Here is a 10850-nt window from a genome sequence, read left to right as displayed (position 1 = left end):
ATCTCTGTGTGGAGTTTGCATGTTCTCCCCGTGCATGCGTGGGTTTTCTCCGTGTACTCCGGTTTCCTCCCACATTCCAAAAACATGCTAGGTTAATTGGCGACTCCAAATTGTCCATAGGTATGAATGTGAGTGTGAATGGTTGTTTGTCTATATGTGCCCTGTGATTGGCTGGCCACCAGTCCAGGGTGTAACCCCGCCTCTCGCCCCCCGCGACCCTCGTGAGGATAAGCGGTAGAAAATGAATGTCTTGCATATTGGGTAGGAGAAGTATAAATGTGACTATAGGGGTGTTATTTCATGTTTAGAGGGCTCTAATAATGTAAAAGCATGTTTTTCCTTGCTCTAACTATAAGAATATTCTATTTATGAAGAAGGAATCCTTAAAAACAGCTTTGTGTTCAATATATTTTGATATACAAGTCGACTATAAAAACTAAAAAACCTCTCCACAAGCAGAGCTTTTTTACCTGTCACTCACATTGGGACTTGCTCGGAGGAAGAAACAAGCCAAAACAGGCCTTGAAAAAGATGGGTCGTCTTATATTTGAGTTGGTACCGACTATGGCTACGTTAGGGTGGTTTTTTCCGGGCGAGGTAACGATCCCTTATCCATATCGCTGTCACAGTTGACTAACGATGGAAAGGCCAGTGAAGTGGTCGTTCATCTAACAGTGGCTCATTTGTCAAGGTCCTGCACGTCGGAGGTGATGATAAACGTACGGGAAGGGACAACCCTTTACAAGGAGAATCCATCAGTCAATCACGCCGGTAAAAGGCAGCGAGCGTGACCACGGGGAGTTATAAAAGTAGTCCAGTGTCTGGACGAGATGGGAGGGACAATTTTCATGTTCCTGCTTGTGTAAATACTACATATGCAGCAGCGGGTATTAGGGCTCCGTCACAATCCCCGGCTATTTGGCAAGTCTGTTGCTAATGGAAGCGCGGTCTTGACTGGACGTCACCAGCGCCAGGCCTGAACAAAGAAGCCCTTTCTGTGGGCTCCGAGGTGCTGAAAGGTCCGGCCCAGGGTGGCAGGGGCTGGGGAAAGAGGGTGGCTATCGAACTTGGCGTCGCAACTAAATCTCATAGACAAACGTGAGGCGTGTTGTTTGCCGCCTCGTATCGTACATCGTCAAATACTACCATCCAAAATAACTACTTAGCATTCCATATTTATTCAATATATTAAAATCTTACTTGATATAATTCATAGCACATGTTCCGGTGTACGTCAGACAATTAAAGACACAGTACGCTTCAAAACACAAACCCCTCTGTCTTCACAGTTACTGGGGAATTAATTAGCAGGAATATCAAGATACAGTATGTTATGTTTCTTGTGTAAATATGCAATTTTCCACAAGTATCACTTGTGTTGATTTAAGTAAATGCATTTGACTGGCGTGTTTAGCTTAGCCAGATGGTTTTTACTGCTGTTAGGGTCAGCTGTCACTTTGTCGTACGGGGATTGTTGCAGTAGCGACTTTTCATCTTTTAAGACGGCACCGTACTGTAATATTATTATATTATATTGTAACGTAGCTGCGGAGAGAGCAGCGGTATAGCCACCACCCTTACACAATCTATTCATCTATTTATATAGTATATATATTGCATATGTGTATATATACAGGTATATGTATGTGTGTATACTGTTCTTACTGTTATTTTTGCCGTAAAGTTTGTACAGGAGCACTATATGAAATCATATATATATATATATATATATATGACTATTGACTAATTTGATTTATTACCTTATTTGATACATTTTTATATATTCATTTCTAAATGTATGTTTTTATATTGATTGTTTCATTAATTATACTTTTATTTAATTTATTTTTTTTGTTCGTTTCTCACAATATTACGACTTTTTTTCCCTCAGTAGAATCCAACATTTTTCTCGAAATATTTTTACTTTATTTTAGTAAAAATATTGTTGTTTTTTTTCCTCCCCACAACTCTTTCAATATTGGGAATTATGACTTTAGTTCTGTAATATTTTTACTTTACTCTGCAACATAATTTTCCAAAAAGTCTTGTTTTTTTTCTTATAATATTATGTCTTGTTTTCTTTAATTTTTCAACTCAATGCTACTAAAATTAGTTATATGTATATATATATATATATATATCAGAGAAATAACAATATTAGAGCCCTACACACATAAAATAACACCCCTATAGTTTTTGTTGTTGTTATTTTTTCAACTTCCTGTTATTTTTTCAAATCTCCTACCCAATAGTCAAATATTGTTTTATATGTATATACACAGTATATCTACACAGTACATACACAGTACATATATGTGATATTTAATAATGATGATGGGAATGTAATGTATACCTCCTATATATTGCATTTCTGTAGTGAGATCACATAAAACCTGTTTACCACCATCTAAATCTACTTTTAAACAATATTAGAGCCCTACACACATAAAATAACACCCCTATAGTTTTTGTTGTTGTTATTTTTTCAACTTCCTGTTCTTGTTCATATATATATATGATATATTTGTATTGTAATTACTTTGTAGATTGTAAGATTGAGGAGTGTAATGGTGGTTGTAAATCTCCTAGCCAATAGTCAAATACTGTTTTATATGTATATACACAGTATATTTACACAGTACATATATATGATATTTAATAATAATGATGGGAATATAATGTATCTGTTTCAACCGTCTAAATCAACTATTAAACAATATTAGAGACCTCCATACATAAAATAACACCCCTATAGTTTTTGTTGTTGTTATTTTTTCAACTTCCTGTTCCACACATATCACTAGTGAGTTTTCTGAATCCTTTACTGTTTGTATTTTACTACATTTAGCCATTATTATGTTTGGAATTATTATTGAAATGATGATGCATTATTAACTTATCTACTCTACAATCTACTCATCTATTTATATAGTATATATACTGTATATGTATGTGTGTATATACTGTACTTACTGTTATTTTTGCCGTAGGAGCACTATATGAAATCATATATATATAAGATATATTTGTATTGTAATTACTTGAAAAAAAATCTCCTACCCAATCGTCAAATACTGTTTTATATGTATATACACAGTATATTTACACATACAGTACATACGTATATATGATATTTAATAATAATGATGGGAATGTAATGTATAGCTCCTATATATTGCATTCTTGAAGTAAAACCTGTTTACAACCAGCTAAATCTACTTTTAAACAATAGTAGAGCCCTCCAGACATGAAATAACACCCCTATAGTTTTTTTGGTTGTTATTTTTTCAACTTCCTGTTCCGCACATATCACCAGTTTTCTGAATCCTTTACTATTTATATTTTACTACATTTAGCCATTATTATGTTTGGAATTATGATTGAAATGATGATGCTTTCTTCTTATTTAACAAATGGATATATTTTGTACAAACCCTGATAGAGTGAAGCACGGTCACTTCATGGACGACCAAAACTGTATTTTTAATGTTGTTGTAACAGCACGACAACGTGTCCCTGGAGCCCGTGTGTAACCGTCAGACTTGATGAAGCAAAGGTCGCAGGTTCTCATACGTCACATAGCGGCGAGGTAAATTGGCCTTACAGTACTCCAGAACCAAGCGAGCCATCGTCAGCTGGATTGGCGGCGACAACGGCGGAACACACGTATGCCTAATCTCTCGTCCTTAGCAGGATTTGCCTCCAAATGACTCCCTTGCCTGTGGTCCTTCTGTTTGTTGCCGTGCGTAGACTTTAAATAAACACAGCTTTGATAAGTTAGGGGCCAGACAGTCACCTTTGACCCCTAGCAGTTCCGATCGGGGTCCGAGGGACATGAAGTTCAACAGGTGACACGGCACGGCTTTAAATTAACGCAGGAGAGATTTATAAACACTGTGAGTGGATGAGGGAGTGTTGCTGGGGAAATTGACTTTGTCCAGAGTGTGTTGACCGAGTGGGGTTCAGAGGTCAAGAGGGGCCGGGACCCGGAGGAAGCTTGGAATGTTTGATTCTGACCATGTCCTCGAGGATGGACACTGTTTATTATTCATTTACCAAACAGAATATTTGTTTCAAATACACATTTTATGTGTCATTATTGCATATTTGTAATATTGGTTGTATTTGGCGACACCTGGTGGCCACAATAATTCATTGAATTGAGTCGGTGATTCAGTGAGGCACATGTTTTGTTACAGAATATTTGTTTCAAATACACATTTTATGTGTCGTTATTGCATATTTGTAATATTGGTTGTGTTTGGCGACACCTGGTGGCCACAATAATTCATTGAATTGAGTCGGTGATGCAGTGAGGCACATGTTTTGTTACAGAATATTTGTTTCAAATACACATTTTATGTGTCATTATTGCATATTTGTAATATTGGTTGTGTTTGGCGACACCTGGTGGCCACAATAATTCATTGAATTGAGTCGGTGATGCAGTGAGGCACATGTTTTGTTACAGAATATTTGTTTCAAATACACATTTTATGTGTCATTATTGCATATTTATAATATTGGTTGTATTTGGCGACACCTGGTGGCCACAATAATTCATTGAATTGAGTCGGTGAAGCAGTGAGGCACATGTTTTGTTACAGAATATTTGTTTCAAATACACATTTTATGTGTCATTATTGCATATTTGTAATATTGGTTGTATTTGGCGACACCTGGTGGCCACAATAATTCATTGAATAGAGTCGGTGATGCAGTGAGGCATGTGTTTTGTTACAGAATAGTACATGTATAATGTCTTTATGACATTTCCAAAAGCAAATATAGTATAAATATTTGCGTGGTTAGCCAGTCGGCTATAGAATGAGCGCCAAAGAACAAATGATGGCTGGAAGGAGGACAGGCCTTCTGCATCATCACCAGACCTGGGATTGATGGCACGTGTCCAAATAAACACGCTTAGACGTTGTAGCAGGGAGGATTTGTGGGCGTGTGCGTGAGATGACACAGATATAAATTATTAATGGTTTTCAACGTATGCATGGCCAATGTAATACCCCCCCAACCCCCCCCCCCCCCTTGCATTCCTTACCTCTGCTGTGCTAAATGTGCTGATAGACGTTAAAGTATGTCTTAGAGCTGTTGGCACAATCAAAGTTATGACTTATGGATGCATTGATATGAAAGTATTGGAATATTTGGAAGCCAAATATAGTATAATATGTAGGATCTCTATTTGCAGATTATTCATATTCTGTAAGGGATACCATTCATTGGCGATAAGCATGATTTATTTTTATAAATAAATGCATAGATTTTTGTTAATTTTGGAAAATATTTTAAAATATATTCATGTACTTTATATTCAATAATGTGTTTTTACTTTTCATAATTTAATAAAAAAAAATTATATGATGTATATATTAATTCAAAACAAATAAAGAAATTAAATGATAAAATGTTCAAATATAAATTTTCATACAAAAAAATCATACAAAAAAATTCAGATATATTTGAGTATATATATATATATTTTTTTTTCATCACTAAATAAGAAATTAAATTATTAAAAAAATTAAAAATCTTTGCTACACTTCCTAATAGAGATGAACAAATAAATTAAAGTAAATATATAAACATAAATATAAGAAAGTCATTAAATGATGGAAAATTAAAAATGTATTCAAATAGATTCAAAAATGTGTGTTTTTATTTTACATAATTTTGTGATAAATTAATCAATTATATAATGAAACAAATATGAATTCAAATTCTATATATTATATATTCATATATATATATAATATAAAAATCAGAACTTAAATGCTAAACGTAAAAATATTGAGACAATTCCACAAGCAGATAAAAAATATATATATTGTGTCTAAAATATATAGTATAAAAATCATATACCACATATAGTATATATATGTGTGTGTGTATACATGTATATTCCAAAAAAATATACTTTTTCATTTTTCATTTAACAAGAACTTAAATGCTCAACATACAATATTGTTATTCAATAATTAATTGAGAAACTTCCACAAGCAGATAAAAAATATTTATATTGCGTCTAATATATATAGAATAAAAATCATATACTATATATATATATATATATATATATATATATATATATATATATATATATATATATATAAAATATACTTTTTCAATATTTAACCAGAACTTAAATGCTCAACATACAATTTGTCATTCAATAATTCATTGAGACAGTTCTAAAAACACATATTTTTTTCAAAAAATATATAAATAAATAAATAAAAAAATATATAATTTTTTTCACCACCACAAGATTGCGTCACTAAATTTGTAGCAATTCCATCAGGTAAGTAAACGCCCCAAAAAGCTTTGTCTTTTCTTCCAAACATGAAACCTTGACTAATCTCTGTCCTGGTTATCAATGGCGGTCCGTGTACGTGTACGTGTACGTGTAAGTGTACGTGTCCAGTACTTATGTTGGTCCAGTATATTCTGGCTAGTGTCCATACGGGCTTCTACTTGGACGCCTACTTTAGCTTACTGTGCTGATGACATCCAGCAACGGCTGTGATTTACGGCCTTTCCCACGCTGAGAAACATGCCCTTGGTGTTTCTCTTTGCCGTGGTGCCGCTAGTATAAAGTATAAAGTATAAAAGGGGGCAGATTACAACGTGAATAATAATAATAATAATAACAATACCTGGCTGGAAAAAGCGTCCAGTGTGTGTTTTATCCCTCAAATGAAGTCGCTGTGCTGCGGCGGATGTTGATGTTATTTCACAGCTTGCCTTGAGGAGAGAGCCGTGTCCATTAATTACCCATGTGAGTGATGAATGGGAGTAATTACCCCCTCGTCTTTTGTGATACATTTCATCCACTCGCATACAGGATTCGTTTTGTTTTCGCTCACCTGTTAGCGAAAAAAAAAAAAAAACGAAATTCATCTCTTTTCATTTGCTAATGAAATGGACGTTCTTTATGGTGCGTGAGAAGAAAAAGCACAAATTTGGTGTGTTGGGTTTATATGAATTTGTTGGCTAGAAAACGGGCCTTTTTTTATTCCCGGGTACGGGCACCCAGGGACTCCGAGTACTGATGGACAACCTGCTTTTCCAGTCAGTGGTGACTTTTTTGTATATTTTCCCAGTGAGTGATTTGCAGAAAGACATCCTTGTAAAGGCCACCGGCATTGCTCTCCGAGGGCGCTTGGGCCGCTGACACGTCACGTCTATCATCTCCAACCAAGGCTTTCCCGTCAAACCACTGCAGCTTTTTACAGTATTAAAAGTGAGGGGGGGGGGGGGGGGGGGTTGTTCTAAACAAAGATGTCTTTTTTTCTGAAAGTACCTTTAAATGTATGTACTACAGTACACTGTACGTCGTGGACAAGAACTTCCCCCACTATCATTAAAAGCTCTTATTTATTCTTATTTATATTTTCAACTACAGCAATCCCTCGTTTATCACACTTAAGTGACTCCGGACCCGACCGTGATAAGTGAATTTTTCCTGATTCATAAATATTTTTTAAAAAATGTATGTACTTAATAGTCAATAATTTGTTTTTACTTTCATAATCTAATAAGACATATGATGTATATATTCATTCAGAAAAAATAAAGAAAGAAATTAAATGATAAAAAATGACCATATGTTCAAATATACATTTTTAATTTGTCATTAAGTGATGACATTAAATCATACAAAATAAATCAAGATATATTTGAGTATATATATATTTTTATCACTGAATAAGAAATTAAATTGTAAAATTTAAACATAAATATAAGAAATACATTAAATGACATTAAGTGATAAGTGAATTTACACTAAGTAGGATTCCTGATTCATAAATATTTTTTTTAAAATGTATGTACTTAATAGTCAATAATTTGTTTTTACTTTCATAATCTAATAAGACATATGATGTATATATTCATTCAGAAAAAATAAAGAAAGAAATTAAATGATAAAAAATGACCATATGTTCAAATATGCATTTTTAATTTGTCATTAAGTGATGACATTAAATCATACAAAATAAATTAAGATATATTTGAGCATATATATATTTTTATCACTGAATAAGAAATTAAATTGTAAAATATAAACATAAATATAAGAAATACATTAAATGACATTAAGTGATAAGTGAATTTACACCAAGTAGGATTCCTGATTCATAAATATTTTTTAAAAAATGTATGTACTTAATAGTCAATAATTAGTTTTTACTTTCATAATCTAATAAGACATATGATGTATATATTCATTCAGAAAAAATAAAGAAAGAAATTAAATGATAAAAAATGACCATATGTTCAAATATAAATTTTTAATTTGTCATTAAGTGATGACATTAAATCATACAAAATAAATCAAGATATATTTGAGTATATATATATTTTTATCACTGAATAAGAAATTAAATTGTAAAATATAAACATAAATATAAGAAATACATTAAATGACATGAAGTGATAAGTGAATTTACACCAGGTAGGATTCCTGATTCGTAAATATTTTTTAAAAATTTAAATAAATGATTAAATAATACATTTTTAATTTGTCATGAACTGATGACATTAAATCATACAAAATAAATTAAGATATATTTGACTATATATATATATATATATATATATATATATATATATATATATATATATATATATATATATATATATATATATATATATATATATATATATATATATATATATATATATATATTCATCACTGAATAAGAAATTAAATTGTAAAACATGAAGAAAAATCTTTGGGACACTTGCTAATGCAGATGAACAAATAAATTTAAATATAAAAAATATGCCAAAATTGGCATAAAAATAGATGGTCTTATAGGTAATTTTTCTTTTAAAATTACCTATATTTTGAAAATATATTTTCGATGCACTTCTTCCTATTGCTATTCATTTTTCTTTATTTCACATCCAGTTTATACATCATTTTATTTTTTTATTTATTGGATTAATAATTATGCAATTATTGTCAAGTAACTATTATTAATAATGTTGTCTTTATGTACGTAATTTGAGTGTATTTTTGTTTTAAAAATTGTATATGCATGTTAAAGTAAACTATTTGTAAGTAGCATTTTTTATGTAATTATATTTAGGTGTTATATTACAAAATAAATACAAAAACAACAAACATTATATTATAAATGTAATAACAAAGAATATGACATTAAATAATATAAGTTCAAATATTTATGATAAATACTATAAGCTATAAAAAAAATATTAAATCCTGAGCACAAACAATAATATAACATGATATTCTAACCTATAGTTCCATGAAATCTACATTCATTTGATTTGAAAGATTTGAAAAAAAAAAACAGCTGAGAAAGTGAAAGCCCTCATTGTTTCCCCCCCTCCCGGTAGCAGATAAGGCCAAAGGTTGCCATGGAAACGTAGCCACCTGGAGCCAGAGTCCAATTTAGGCCAAACCGCAAAGTCAACACCAGCGTGCGTTACGGTCGACAGAGAATACAAAAAATAAAGTTGTTCTTGTCCCGGGCTATAATCACAAGTGAAAATATATCAAAAGTGAAAAGTCAGCACTTTTTTTTTTTTTTTTTACTGTACAGGTCATGTGACTCACTGCTGCTACAGTATTTACATTCCAAAAGATTCACTCCTTTTTTAACTTAAGACCGCTTTTAAATGCAGAAAGTCTCTTCTTACCGCAAAAAAACAAAAATCACTCCGGCGTCTCCATCCATATGCATATATGTATGTATAAGTGTATATATAAGTATATATGTATATATGTATGAGACGCTGCAGTACAAGTGGCTGTTTTTCTTATCTGGCTGTGATTATGATGCAGCGGGTTGACATTGATCAGACCGCTGTGGTCCAATTACGCCCGAAACGACCGCACGTCTGCAGTCGGAGGCCAATTAACACGAGCCGCCGTGATTTCCTTGCTTATGTCATCCGTGGCATGAAATGCTGCTTTTCATGTAAATATGCAACATACGTCAAGGCCTATTTTCTTTCCAGACGCTCCAAAAAACAGCTGGTTATTCTATTTTTTAGCACATTTTTAATATTGTTTTTAAGTGAAAGGTTGGCAAATAAAATCATTAAATCCTACAAAATGTCATACCAAATATATACATTGATAATGAAGTGGATATAAAATAAAATACATTTTTTTAATTTAATTTAATTTTATATCTACTTCATTATCAATTTATATATTTGGTAAAAATTATTTTACCAATTTATTTTTATTTTATTTTATTTTATTTTACCATACCAAATATATAAATTGATAATGAAGTGGATATAAAATAAAATTAATTTTTTAATTTAATTTTATTTTATATCTACTTCATTATCAATTTATATATTTGGTAAAAATTATTTTACCAATTTATTTTTATTTTATTTTATTTTACCATACCAAATATATAAACTGATAATGAAGTGGATATAAAATAAAATACATTTTTTAATTTAATTTTATTTTATATCTACTTCATTATCAATTGCAAGTGGATATAAAATAAAATACATTTTTTAATTTAATTTTATTTTATATCTACTTCATTATCAATTTATATATTTGGTAAAAATTATTTTACCAATTTATTTTTATTTTATTTTATTTTACCATACCAAATATATAAACTGATAATGAAGTGGATATAAAATAAAATACATTTTTTAATTTAATTTTATTTTATATCTACTTCATTATCAATTTATATATTTGGTATGGTAAAATAAAATAAAAAAAAATGGTAAAATAATTATCAATAAATATAAATTGATAATGAAGTGGATATAAAATAAAATACATTTTTAAATTTAATTTAATTTTATATCTACTTCATTATCAA

This window comes from Doryrhamphus excisus, linkage group LG16 (assembly GCF_037039965.1).
Source record: "Doryrhamphus excisus strain RoL-2023G ecotype Guam linkage group LG16, RoL_Dexc_Guam_v1.1, whole genome shotgun sequence".
Taxonomy (NCBI): Eukaryota; Metazoa; Chordata; class Actinopteri; order Syngnathiformes; family Syngnathidae; genus Doryrhamphus; species Doryrhamphus excisus.
This window is presented reverse-complemented; position numbering follows the sequence as displayed.